Raw genomic sequence first — 14,724 nt, forward strand, 5'->3', positions numbered from 1 at the left:
CTTATTATGACCTTTTTGATTTTCAGCCATTATAGTACTCATAGAGAGTGAAAAGATAGGGGCCCATCTCTTGCCCCAGACCAGCCTCTCTGGCATGCGGGGAGACTATACGCAGCTCGTTCACCGGTCCCGCCCCTTGACCAAGAGCTATCAATAAATGAGCTGCTAGGTTTAGCACACCATGGGTACAGCGCTCTAGTCCTCTTCAACAGCTGCATCACCAAAGTTTTCTCCCGCTCCCTTAACGGCGAATGCCACCCGCATTCTGGGAGAGCGGATTCACTCTCCATCCTTGGCCCCCTACTAGGCCAGGTTCCCACCAAACGCTAAAGACCCGGTCCTACTCAGGTGCCGGGCCGGCCCCCAGACGTTCGGAGGTCTGGACCCATCTAACCTGACCGGGGACATGTCACCACACCCCGGCTTGGCACAGTATGTGTCGGAACACAAGACAAGGCGAGTGGCCTTCGCCGACTTGGGGTAGGATCCCACCACGGCAAATGCAGCCGTCAGAACTGGTGTGCAAGTTGTTCGGCATACCGTCGCGCCCCTACCCTTCAGTCGCCCGAAGGCTTAACAGCTCCACGTCAAAAAGGCAGGCAAGGGCACTTGAGAAGGAGAGGCTGTATGAGACGCATCCTTCCCCAAACTGCCTTTTACCAACCAAGAGCCAGCACAGCTTGCAGGCCCACAGCATGAGACAGCCGGAGCTAGGTACAGCGAGAGTCCGTCGGGCGGCACTGAGGGTGCCACTGTCCCACCTGTAAGGCGCTGGCGGGTGCGGAGAGGGGTGGCACAACTCCCGCAATTAAGGCGCTGCCACCGGGAAGAGCGGCATTCAAAACTTGATACAAATAGTTTCATAGGTACAATTTTTTTTACTAATTTGTGTTACATTATATGGACAATCCCTAAAGCATATATAGGCCTTACAGTCTCTATTACATTTGTTATTTTTCTTATTCTTTAATACAGTGGTTAGTCTATCTTTCTACAGTTATTCTCCAAAGTATTGTTTTTCCTTTACATTTTCTACTATTTTACATTGGTTAGATTTTGCTTTCTACATTTATTCTACTTTACAATTGTTTTATCGGCCTATTTAGCCCTACTGGCTATTCCAGTAGGTTACCATCCCTAGGGACTTGGACCCAGGCCGCTACTATCTGCTAACCACTGCTTTTTTCTATTTTGTAATCTCCCGTCAGCGATTTCCCGTCACCTTCTCTATTCTACATTTAGCGCTCTTTCTACTTTTCTACATTTTGAGCGCTATCTACTTTGTCTACTCTAAGTCTATATTGTTGGCTAGACTGGAGTGGAGGAACCTTCTTCTTGGTGGGACGATCTAGGTCGTGGTGTCCGGCCTGGCCTAAGGTGGCCAGTACGGTCCGACCTGGAAGGTGGCAGGTCCAGCACGACGGCGTCCCCACCGTTCTTCTCCCATCGCTCTGGTCTCCTTCCCCAGGGAAAGGGAGGGAGCGTCCAACTCTCTTCCTCTCTTCCGGTTCCATCTTCTTTTTCTGTCCGGTGGCACCAAGGGCCTGGCGAACCATATCTCCCTTAGTGCTTGTCGTGGTCAAGCTATTTATACAATATCATATGTTATACATTTGTAATGCTACATCTGAAATCTTTATTGTTATCTTATCTAATATTTTTAATTTTTCTTCATCCCATATTATGTCACGGATGTCGTTAGTGTTCAGTCCATCCCTTTCCTCTTGTATGTATCTAATACAGCATGCTCCGGGCTGCCCATCCTGGACCCCACATTCGCACTCTTCTGATTCCTTTTTCCCTATCCTGTGTAAGTACACAGGATAGGGTCTATGCCCTGTGAGGAAGTGTATGAGACCTTTGCTTGGCTGGAGTTTTTTATATTTCAGTCTCTCTCTTATATTAGGAAATATGTCATGAACCCTTCTTGCTGTCGTTGAATTATCCCACTGCTGTTGCCAAATGTTTATTACTTCTTCTCTTATCTCTCTTACTTCCCAGGTGTTTTTCCGTTATTTGCCTGATTTGATCGAAATTTCCCTTTTTTAACCAATAGTTTGCTGCTTTTTGCCTTATTAATAGATCTAATGGGCAAAGGCCCATTATTACTAGTAGCCCATCTGTTGGCGTTGTGCCCATAGCCCCTATTGATCTTAATAGTATATTTCTTTGTATTCTTCTCACAGCTGTGGAAGGCTTCAGAAGGTGCAACCTGTGGGCCCATAAGCTTGACCCATATCCCATCATGGACACTAGCAGACTGCTGTGGTATAATTTCACTACATTTGGTGGTAGGTGGAATCTTTGCTGTCCTATCCTGGTCAATTTATGCATTATTGATAGTGTTTTTCCTCCTATCTTTTCGATGCGGGTCGTGAAATTCCATCCTTGATCCAGGTATACTCCCAGATATTTGCTTACTTTTTTCCTTACTGCAACTGAATTCTCGATCCTGATTGATGGATCTCTTGCCAGTTTCAGGAGCATAGAGTTCGATTTTTGTGGTGCAATGGCCATCTTTGACTTTCTACACCAGGCACTTAGAATCTCCATTATTTCTCTATTTCTTCTTTCCAGTTGTAGTCGGCTGTTACTCTGTGTTAGGATTAGTAGATCGTCCGCGTATGCGACAGCCCCCAATACTGATGCTTCCTGTTGCAGGTAATGCAGCAACAGCTCCATATTTATATCCCAAAATATGGGGCAGCAAACCGATCCCTGTGGACATCCTTTAGTGATGTTCTTTGTCACAACCGCATTTGGAGACATCATATGTACCAGCCGGTCTCTGCAGTAGCTCTTGAAACAGTCGTATAGCGCTGCCGGACACTGCATATTGTGCAAGCAGGTAAACAGCGCCGGCCACCACAGATTGTCAGATGCTCCCGAGATATCCACCATTACTCCTAGAACATATGTACAGGTCGACGAACTGACAAGTTCGGCCGCCGTGATGACTGCATCCTCCGTTGATCTCCCATGGCAGAATCCGAACTGCCACTCGTGCATCCCTGCCAATTCCCGATGATTGGTCAGTCTTGCACAGACCAACTTTGCTTGATACCCTGGGCAAAGCTCTAGAAAACATATTGGCCTGTACACTTTACACTCCATTGGGTCCTTGTCAGGCTTCTTTAGTATTATGACCTCCGCACTTTTCCATCTTTGTGGAAAAGTACCTGTTTCTAGGCATTTTTTGTAAAGATTTGCCAAAGTCGGAGCTATCTTCCCTCTTATTGCTTGTAATACCTCAACCGTAACCCTGTCGGGCCCAGGAGATTTCCCTCTCCTTAGATTAGGTATTACCTCTACCACCTCCTGCGGTGAGGAGGGGCATACTATTGTGTTGTTGGTGTATTGTCTTTGTGCTCTCTCTCTCTCTCTCTCTCTCTCTCTCTCTCTCTCTCTCTTATAGCAGCCTGCTCCAGTGTTTCCTCTGTGGGATCATCAACCGGCAGCAGGGCTTGTGGAGGAGCACCGTTATTGTTTCTTGTCTGGTTGTTGTTGTTCTGTTTTCGTTTGGTATCCTTATGGATGATAAAACTGTTGGTGCTCTTATGTTTTCGCAGACCAGCTTATATGGCTTTTCCCATGGATACATTGCCAGGTTGTTTCTAACGAAATTTTCCCAACTTCTTTTTCTTATTTCTACAATTTTCCTTCTGTATCTCTCCCTGTATTGCTTATAAATGTTTAGTCTGTACTGTCTGTCTTGCGGATCAAATGTTTGTTGATACCTGTGTCTTACTCTGCGCGTAGCCTGACGCAGTTCCCTTAGTTCTGGAGTCCATGGTGCCGGGTGCACGCTTTGGACTCTACTCATCCTAGGCACGACTGCGTCTATTACCTGTTTTTATGCTCTGAACTATCTGCTCCGCTGCCTCCTCAATCTCGAGATCCTCCATCGGCAATTTTTGTCATAATAAACGGACGACCAAGGTCGTCCGTATTTCTTTTCTGTATTGTTTTCTTCTGTATCTTTTGTGTTATAATTCTGTGTCAATGTATCCTGTTGTGTCGTGGGTGCCTCTGGCCACCCATCTGTGCCCTCCATTGGCATTTTCTTGTTACGAAAAATGGGCGACTGAGGTTGCCCTTCTGTTTGTACTTGTGCGTCTTTCATGTTTACTGTCTGTACTTTTTTTTTCTCATCTTTTGTCACTTGTGTTGTCTTGTTTGCGTATTCCTGCATGTGTGATTCTTTTTATGGGTGTTTTGGCGATACAATTTTGTGCTGTGCATTGTGTTGTATGTTGTTTGTTGACTTGTGTGTTTTCTGTGTAGCCCATGTTTTCTGATTGATTTTCTGTGTTCCCTTCTTCTCCTTGTTTCCTTGCCCCTAATGCTTCTCTGATTTTCATATGCCTTAGTGTATCTCTTAGCTGTTTGCTGGGTGACTTATGTTTCTTTCTTTTTACCTCTTGGGGACTATTCTCCATCATCTGTTCTTTGTATCAATCTTCCCAACAAAAGTTGATACGTGGGGCATTCTTTCGTGTTTGGCGCTCTACATTTCCTTTTTCCTCTTTGTTGACATGGTATGCATGTCTCTGGCCTATTCTTTTCTGGGCACTCTTTTTAATTGTGATTATCTGTTCCACAATGACCACAAATCTGATCAACCCAGGTACAGTACTTTTGTACATGACCTAGATCCATACATTTGTGACATCTGGGTACCATGCAGTAGTCTTTTACTCCCACTGAGCAGTACTCCACATATGTTCTTCCTGCTTGTATCAGTTCTTTTGTAAGGGTTGGGGAAACCTCAACTACTTGATGCTCTGTGTCTTTGTCCTTCGTCACCATTATGAATTTTGGCTTAAACTCATTCTTAAATTCTTCTAGGCTCATCTTTTCTTCAAAATTTTGAGTGTATATACGCTCTGAGTTCTTCAGGTGTAAGTCTATTTGAAACATCGAATATGGTGATCAATGGCCATCTTTTCTTTGATCTTTCGCAGATCTTTGTAAGTCTTAGTGACCCGTTATCGTGTTTCTATCCTGTTGTGTGGGAGTGTCTGCTATTACTGGCAACTATTGCTTTATTTATTTTTATTTTTGCTTTTGTTGGATTTATTACCTTTGTAAATATTTCCTTTACCTGTTTCATGTTATGTCCTTCTTTTGGTTTTAGAAATAGTGCTACTCCTTGTTTTGCTGTCATTTTCTCAATATTCTCTTCCATGTTTACTTGCAATTTTTGTGGTATTCCTGCTACCACTGAGGCATAGGTCCTCGTCTTTTCTGACATCAGTTGTCTGTTTTGTCTCTCCAGCTCTTTTATTCTTCCTTCTAATTGGCTTTGGGCAATTGCCCACAAGGCCAGCTTGTCTTTGATCTCGTTAACTCTGTCATTGTATTTGATGCCATCATACCTTGAGAGAGACCTAATTGATTGAGAGCCCACCTCTTTCCCCGGACGGCTCTTCTGGCATGGGAGGAGCCTAACTGCAGCTCGCTCACCAGTCCCGCCCCTGGACCAAGAGCTTTGTGAGCTGCTGGGTTTAGTGCGCCGTTTGCAGCGCACTAGTCCCCTTCCACGACTGCACCACTGGAGATTTTTCCTGTCCCTCCCCGGCAAATGCCCACCGCATTCCGGGGAGGCGGATTCACCTCTCGGCCTTCGCCCCCTGCTAGGCTGAGTTTTCACTCTGAGGCCTTGGTCCCAGTCCTACCCAGGTGCTGGGTCAGTCCCCCAGACTTTTGGGGGTCTGGCCCCATCTAACCTACCCAGTGACATGTCACCATGCCCTGGCTTGGCGGAGCATGTCCAGAACATCCTCGACATGGTGCTGAGCCTTTGCCGGCTCAGGCCGCGATCCCTCCCCAGTGAGTGCAACTGTGGGAATACGGGACACAGATGGTGTTGTGTCCCGTATTTTAAGGACAGATGTTGTGTCCTTATTGACGAAGCTTTCCCTGCGTCATGCACCCTTTGCTTTCGTCTTGGGTTGGGGGCATTTAACATCCTGCCGTGACGGGAGTTTTACGTCCTTCCTTGACACGACAACCCTCACCTATCAACGCAGCCCGGAAAGTGTTAAAGGAGTCAGTTCGGGTCTTATGTGTGGAGTTTTACATCAACAAGATGGTGCGGCACTCAGACCCGAGTTACGTTCCCCGGAGGGTCTCCACACGTACTGGGGGATCATGACCGACCATGTCTCGCCCACCACTTTTGGTAATTCACGGTAGGTCAGTGTGGTCCAGTGAGAGTTGCACCCAGTTAAGGCTAGCATTTTAACGTCATGCATGGACGGCTCTTCCCGTGTTAGCTTCACCCCATCTGATGTGGATACTGAGCCCCAGGGCCACGTCAAGACCATGAGATAGGACATTATGGTCCCTGCCCCACTCAGGTTCCTCTGAGGCCCCCCTGTGAACAAGATTCCAGGGATTCAGAGGGTCTTGTGGCGGTTTTAACCCAGTTTCGGAAGGCAACACACCTCCCCCAGGTGGCGCCACGCAGACTGCTTTCCCAGGGTACAGTGAGAATCCGCCGGTTGGCACTGAGGGCGTCGCTGTCCCACCTGTAAGGCGCAGGCGGGTGCGGCGAGGGGCGGCACAACTCCCGCCGTTCAGGTGCGGCCACTGGAAAGAGCGGCGTTCAAAACTTGATACAAATAGTTTCATACGTATAGTATCGTAAATGGTCACTGGTTTGGGTTTCCCCTCCCCAGAAGGTGGGAGTCATTTGGGATACCCGAGCTCTCGCTCATCCTCCCCTCTGCTCCACCTTATGATTCACTATGCAGCCAGAACACTGCCATCAGAAACCGACTTGGAAAAATTACCCCCGGTGTGGGGGAACGGACTCTCCATGTGGAGAAGCGCCTTTGGCCACCCTGAAAACTGTGTGCCCATGGAGAACCATGTGAAGGTGGCGCCGCCACTGCTGGTGGCGACCCTTTCACCAGCAGTATAGCATCCGTGGTGGCATGATAGTTTTTACGGGAGGATTAGGGGGACCTCCTATGATCCTCCAGGTTGGCCAGACCCTCATGCCACAGACCACTGGTTGCCCAGTATCTTAGCCTGTGTATTCTGAGTGTTTCTTTTTACCTTACTTTAACATACTCCTACCGCCACTGGTGTCCCAGAGACCACGCAGAGGCATCCTCAGGGCTCTGAGAGATTGCTCATCCCCGCCTGCACACTCAGCCACGGTCCCTCCAAGGTGCGCGGATTATTGGGGCTGTAGAGTGCTCATGGTAACATACGCTTCATCATTTGTTCCTCTTCTTTTGTACATGTCCGTGGGGAAAAGAGGCACTAAAGCCTCCCAATTTAGCACCCCGCTTTCCCCATGGACCTTAATCTCAGTGGTCGCTACCTTTATAATGATTGGGAGGACCTTAATGTATTTACTGCTCCAAATCGTGAACTATTCTCACCACTTCTCTGCATTCAAAAGCCTCCTCAGCAAAGGTCTTTAAGGCTGAGTAGCTCTCCTTTGTCTGCAGCAGTGTTTCCTTCCTCATGAGAGATTCGTGACCCACTGCTGCAGTTAGCTGCTCTCAGGGTTCTGTATATATTGTGCAAGCATACAGTATGTGGATAGCATCTTCCTCTGCTCCACATACACAGTTTCCATTGTTCTCTGTGCCTAGTTCTTGTAGACTCATCTTTAGGCCACGATTTGTGAGCAGACACGTTAGGGAGTAGGGTGGAGTTGTCTCGACGCCACTCTGTCCGCGACAAGGAAACGTTTGGTATCCAGTTGAAAGTTTGTCTGCCATTGTCTGAGTGACTCCACCTGGCCTGCCACATGTCCTGTAACAAAGAACTAATTGCCCATAACATTCTACATCTAAGGTTTCGTTCTGCAGGAACTCTAGGGACCTCAAGACCTGCTACTGATCCAGCAATTCCATGTCTAGCATGGTAGAGCATGGCTGCTTTCACCACTTCCAGGTCTAGAGGCATGCTCCCTGTGAGAGTCTGTAGCGCTTCTGTCGATACCGTTCGACAGGCCCTCGTCATCTGCAACAAAAATGGCCTTTGTATCGTCAGTAGGATTTTCGTGGTGTACCTGTGTTTTGTACGGTCTCCTCATGCTGCTGCACCGTACTTGCAGACAGATAAACAAAGTGTCTAGTATATTAGTCGCATGGTTTTCTTTTGCAGCCCCCACTCAGACCTGCTTACTCTTGTGAGAGCGCCAGAAAGTTTCTTTTTTAATATTTTTTGCGTGGGGGGTTAATAGGAGCCTTTCATCAAGTGTGATACCGAGGTATGTGTGTTCCTGGACAAACCTAATTCTTTCCCCATAAAGTTCAAGTCTGGGTGGTCTTTCTCTATCAAATATACCTTTGATGGTTAATGCAACCATTTTTTGCTTGGAGATCCCTAGTTTGTTTTGTGTGGTCCATTCGCTTTTGGCTAGTAGTGCTATCCTACCTCTCTCTTCCAGCTGCGACCTAATCTTCCCTTTCATGATGATGGCTAAATCATCTGCGTAGGCCACTTTATCCCACTGCTCACCATCTTTTTGTTGTACCACTTCGTCAAATACAAGGTTCCAGAGAAAGGGGCCACAGATAGAACCTTGTGGCCAGCCCTTTGTGATGTTTTTCGTAACTGACCCACAGTTTCTGTAGACAGTGGCCTTCCTGTTTTTAAACTAGTTTTCTACTAGGTGGTACATCTTTTGGGGACAACTCATCGCTCTGTCGCCTCATTACACTTGGCCATCACAAATTGTTGAAGGCGCCCGCTGTGCCCACAAAAGTGACAACAACATATTTTTCATCACAGTCTGCACTGGAGACAACCTGCCTGATTGCCATTTCTGTGGATGCACCCTTTCTGAAACCAAATTGGTTGGTTACCTTCAGTCCTGACTCTTCATACCTTTTATCCAGTCTGGTCACTATTAGCCTTTCTAATACTTTGCCTAGGATAGGAAAAAGACAGATAGATCGATAAGATTTCACCTCATCCCTTGGCTTTGTGATAGACTTAAGTAATATGCAGACGTTTCTGATTTTCCAATTGTCTGGGAAAGTGGACTCTCTAAGGCAGCTGTTGTAGGTGTCAATGAGGAGTGCAGGATTGTGTTCCCATACCCGCTTTATCATAGCATTATCTATGCCATCTGGTCCTGTGGCTTTGTGTGGTTTGCATGCCTTCACTGCAGCCTCTATCTCTTGTACTGAGAAGTCTGGCTCATTTTCCTCATTGTGGTACCCTATATTTTGCTCCTTCACAGCTGATTGCTGTGCTGTGTCCTCCTCTGGGTCGTCATATGGTAGTAGGTTATTCAACAGTTCCTTCACTGTTTCCTGCCAGGTCATCGAAGGGCTTTGTCCGGCCACTTTTACATTGCTAAGGACAGTTTCGGTGCCATATTTAGGGCGAACAATTCTATTGGTCGGCTTCCAATGATCATTGCTTTTGCAGTCTTTTACCCATTTCTTCCAGGTATCTGTCTTCGCTTTCATAATTTCCTTGTTATATTTATTTTTTGTGAGGTACAGTGAGAGTCCGCCGGTTGGCACTGAGGGCATCTCTGTCCCACCTGTAAGGCGCGGGTGGGGGAGGCGAGGGGCGGCACGACTCCCGCCGTTCAGGCGTGGCCACCGGGAAGAGCGGCGTTCAAAACTTGATACAAATAGTTTCATAGGTACAATATTTTTTTTTACAGCTTTATTGTAACATACAAAACCCACTACCTAGGTGACAAAAGTGGGTACTACTTCTAAACAATAGCTACTTTTACAAACAGTGATTTCAACTTTACTAGTACAATACAGTGTGATACTATTTTCAACATTCTGCCACATAGCCGCTCAGGGTAACCAGGAGCATTGCCCGTCCCTAGCCACGAAGAGGCAGGCCGACTACTATCGCAAAACCACTGCCGTATTGTGTTTTTATTTTGTCATCCCTCTACCACCCTTGATGAAACGTTATTTACATATACAATTCTACATCTACAAAAATTTTTAAGAAATAATAACGTGCGCTTCTGCGCAAACTACTAACTTTCTACAATATAGTAACAATTGTATATATAAGAATTTGAAAACATCATCTTATGTACATAATGATACAATGATAATACATGGAAAAAGAATGTTTGAAAAGTCATCTAATATACATATTCAATACAGTTGTCTAGCCGGGTTTGTTGTCTTGAGGAAGTGGCTAGGAGGATATGAAGGCAGCACATCCTTGGAAACACCCTTGGGCATCCCTCCTCTCTATGTCTCCATAGAGTGGGGAGCCTACCTTCTTCTTCCACCTTGCTCTCAATAAAATCCCCATTCATTGTGGTTTCCCTCTGGAGGGGACGGACAGCCAAGCCCCACTGACGGATTTCCAGATGGCGGGACCAAGACCGCCATTCCACCCTCCATGGGCTATTAATTATTGGTCTTCCAAAGTCCTGATGCACAATACTCGTCAGTCCGGCTGATGAGTAAGGCTTTTCTTTATTAACTTAGTGTCTATTCAAAGATTAATCTCACAAATTTGGAAACATTATCGACCAGGTCTTGTAATACTTTTACAATAAGTCGGGGTTTGTTAGTATTTCTTCTATTTGTTTCTCTCTTAATTCCTTCCTCGCTTCTGAGGCAACCGGATCACAGTCTGGGCACTCGAAGGCAAAGTGCTCAGGCATCCCCTCTGGTGCGCCACAGACACATTCAGATGTTGGCCAGCTACCTATCCTATGAAAGTACGTCGGATAGGGGCCATGTCCTGATAGAAAGTGTACTATACCTTGAGTTATTGTCATGTGCCTTAACTTCAACCTCATTCCCAGTGTACGGGAAAGATTAAAGACCTGCTTACTGGTGTCAGAGTTTTCCCACTGCTCCTGCCATAGTTGCATTGTTCTTTGTTTCATGTCTTTTATGTTGTATAAGTAAGTTCCCATTATTCTTCTTACCCTCTCATAGTCTCTCTTATGTAACCAATAAATTGCTGCATGCTGTCTGACTTTCAGGTCAAGGGGACAAAGTCCCATGATCACAAAAAGAGCATCTGTAGGAGTGGTGCCGAATGCACCTACACACCGTAGGATGACATTCCTTTGTATGTGCTTAATTTGCATTGCTGGCCTTACCTGAACAAGTTTGTGGGCCCAGGCACTGGAGCCATACCCGACAACAGGCACAAGGATGCAGTTGTTATACATTTGTGTTGCTGCCGGTGGCAGATGAAATCGACGTTGTGCAATGCTTATAAGCTTGTTGAATAGTGTTGTTGCTTTAGAGGCTACATAGCCAATATGTGGAGCATAGCTCCAGGTTTTGTTGATTAGGACGCCTAAGTATCTAGCGGAATTTGTTCTGACCACTATACGGTTTTCTAATCTTATTACCTGATCTCGTGCCAATCTTCCCTTTAACTACATGTAGTTCGACTTGTGAGATGCCAAGTGAAGCTTGGATTGTTTGCACCATTGTGACAAGATTTCTGACACCCGAGCTGTTTTTGCCTCTATCATGGCGCGACTGTCTCCGTCAACAAGGATGAGAAGGTCGTCTGCATACACGACAACTCCCAGTACCATGTTGCTCTCATTTAGGGTTATCAACAATGGGTCCATGTTAGTACCCCAAAATACTGGTCCACACACCGAGCCCTGTGGGCAGCCCTTTGTAATGGTTTTAGACACCACCGCACCAGGAGCTGTTATTTTGGCAACTGTGTTCCGGCAGTAGTCCTTTAGACAACCATAGAGCATTGCCGGACACTCCATCTCCCATAACCGAGAGGAAAGGGCCGGCCACCACAGGTTGTCAAAGGCCTCGGAAATGTCTACCATGACTCCAAGAACATACTTTCTCATAGATCAGTGTACAATGCTAACTTTCTGGTTTATTGCATCCGATGTTGACTTGGCTTTCTGAAAGCCGTATTGCAAGTCACTCATGCCATGCAGAATTCTGTGACTCGACAGTCTAGACACCAATAGCTTTTCAAAGGTCTTTCCCATTACATCTAACAGACATATTGGTCTATATGATTTAGGGACCGTGGGGTCCTTATCTGGATTATTTCTTATAGTGACTACTTCCGCTATTTTCCAGCAAGTGGGGAAAGTTTGCATCTCCAGGCATCTGTTGTAGATCTTTGCTAGCACTGGGGCCGCCTTGGGTGCAAGACACTGCAGAACTTCCACAGGAATTGCACCCGGTCCTGGTGCTTTTCGTTTTGCGAAGGACGAGATGGCATATGCCGCCACCTCTGATGAGAGTTACGTTATGATAGTCATTCTGGTCTTGTTGCCTCAATACCAATTGCATCTCTTCGTCTGAGTCAGGGTGGTCATCAGGTAGGAGCACGTGCAGCAGCTCCTCGGCCATTTCCAGCCAGTCAGTCATCATTTGGGCTGTCTCTCCAATCTTTACAGTAGAGAGATGCATTGGCGAGTGTATTTTTTTCTCTTATTATTTTATATGGTATGCCCCAAGGATCAAGGGCCAAGTGAGGCATTGCAAAGTCTTCCCAACTCTGTTGGCGATGTTGGAGTAATGTTTCTTTGAATGTACTTTTTTGCCGTCTGTAAATGGTGAGATGGTGCTGTCGTTCCTCCAGGGTAGAAGACCTTCGATAATTGCGGCACGCTCTCCTCATAGACTGCTAGAGCCTTGTCAGCTCTGGAGTCCATGGAGAAGTCATCTTACGGATGAGACGCCTTCTCATCGGTATTGCCACGGCCACAGCCATCCTGATTGAAACTGTTAGGGCCTCAACGGTTTCCTCTATGTCAAAGTTTCCGCCTTCCAACTATGGAGAATTGAATTCCACCTCTAGGAGGTCTCAGTTGGCTCTCCCGTAATTGAGCTGCGTGGTCCACTTCTCTGGTGCCTGTTCTAGTTCCTGTACTAGTGTAAATTCAATTGTGTTATGATCACTTGTTGTGTGATTTTCTATTACATGCCAATTTTGAATTTTGTTTGCTACAGTGATAGAACTCAGCGTGACATCGATATATGAAGCTGCCCCAGCTCTGCTCCTATAAGTAGGAGGGTTGCCGGGGAGATTAACCACATTTAAGTGAAACTCCATAATCACATCCTCAAGGGCAATGCCCCTTTGGTGCTGAACTCGGCTATGCCAGAGACGGGACTTGGCATTGATATCCATGCAGATTATGAGTGGCATCCCCTCTAGGGCTCATAATATAGTTTTCAGCTGTCCTAGGTAGGCTTTGATTGGGTCTCTAAACTGACAGTAAAGATTGATCAAGTACCAAAATGAATTATAATGGTTTACTTCTACAACTACTATATGTGCTGTACAAACCTGCGTGAGTACTGTGGTTATTGTTCAGGATAACTATAGCTGACATTGGAGTTTGACCAGAAGTTATTACCTGAGCTGTAACGGGGAAGCCCAAGGTTCTCCCAGAGGCGGTATTTGTATAAGCAGTATGTCTGTCTTCTTCTCCTCTGAGAGTCTACACAACTCCTGCATGACCAGAGAGCTCTTCATTGCATTTACTTGATAGCACTTAATATGTGTCTGGATATCGAGTATAGACCATGCTGTTTGGCCAGGTCTGGACAGGATCATATGTAATCCTTCCATACATCTTTACTAGTTCGTTGTATGTTTTCGTGAGATCAAATTTCCTTCCCCGCCTTGTGTATACTTTGGTAACTAGCTCCTTTAATTTATCGTAATCCTGGGGAATGTTTACCGGCACTAGCTGGACACAGTCCACGTCCTCCAGAGTTGGAAATGTGATCTTGTTTCCTCCCGGGTGCCCAGTTCTGACCAACTGCCTCAGAGCAGCCATCATCAATGCCTGATTTCCTAGTCTACCAAGTTGCAATGTCTCATTACAAATATTGTATGTATTCCCTGGTGGGCATGCGTTGGCTCTGTAACAATGTAGATAAACCTAAGTACATCACCAGTGGTTAATTCTTCTATAGTTTTGTTATTATTTGTTGTGTCCACAGAACCATCACCAGAGGTTAATTCTTCTACTGTTTTGTTACTATTTACATTGTGCACACCGCCTCCTAACTGATGATCATCGTCTTCTGCAGCAGGCACCAGCGACGTCATCTCCAAGGCAAGGGAGACCCCAGCCAGATGGGAGACCGGCACCGCACCCTCCGCCACCTTCGTTGGTGAAGCTGGAAGATTCCTCCTGGCCAGGAAAGATCCGGCCTGACAGGAGAAGTCTGATGTTTATGGCCGCACGAGTGGGACCGGGAGAGCATAAGTGCTCCCCTCCTTCGCCTCCATGGTCACTGTGGCTGGTGGGGCTCCCCCAGTGACCGGGATGGACCCGGTCTGGCAGGAGGAGTCAGACATCTGCGGCTGCACCAATGGAACGGGGAGAGTGTAAACACTCCCCTTCCTCACCTCCGCGGCCGCCGCAGCTGGTTGACCTCCCACAGGGTCCGGAACGGACCCAGCCAGGCAGGAGGAGTCTGACGTCTCGAGCTGCTCCAGTGAACCTGTAACAGCATAGAACTTCCCTTCCACCCTATTACCTTCATCCAAGGACAACTGAGACAATCTTAGTTTCATCCACCTGTTCACCTCCCTTAGAAGTTTGCTTGGTGATTTCTGTTTTGACACGTTGTAGCTAGTCGCCATAATCGGTCCTTTGTATAAGCCTTTGTACAAGTAACTTATGTGTTAAACACTCCATCCTGGGAGCGTGGCACGTTCGTTTTCTGTATTTACATGGGATACAGACAGGTGCTTGGTTCTTGAAATTTCTTTTGTCATGTCCCTCCTCTC

Source organism: Schistocerca cancellata, chromosome 10, assembly GCF_023864275.1.
Source record: "Schistocerca cancellata isolate TAMUIC-IGC-003103 chromosome 10, iqSchCanc2.1, whole genome shotgun sequence".
Lineage (NCBI taxonomy): Eukaryota > Metazoa > Arthropoda > Insecta > Orthoptera > Acrididae > Schistocerca > Schistocerca cancellata.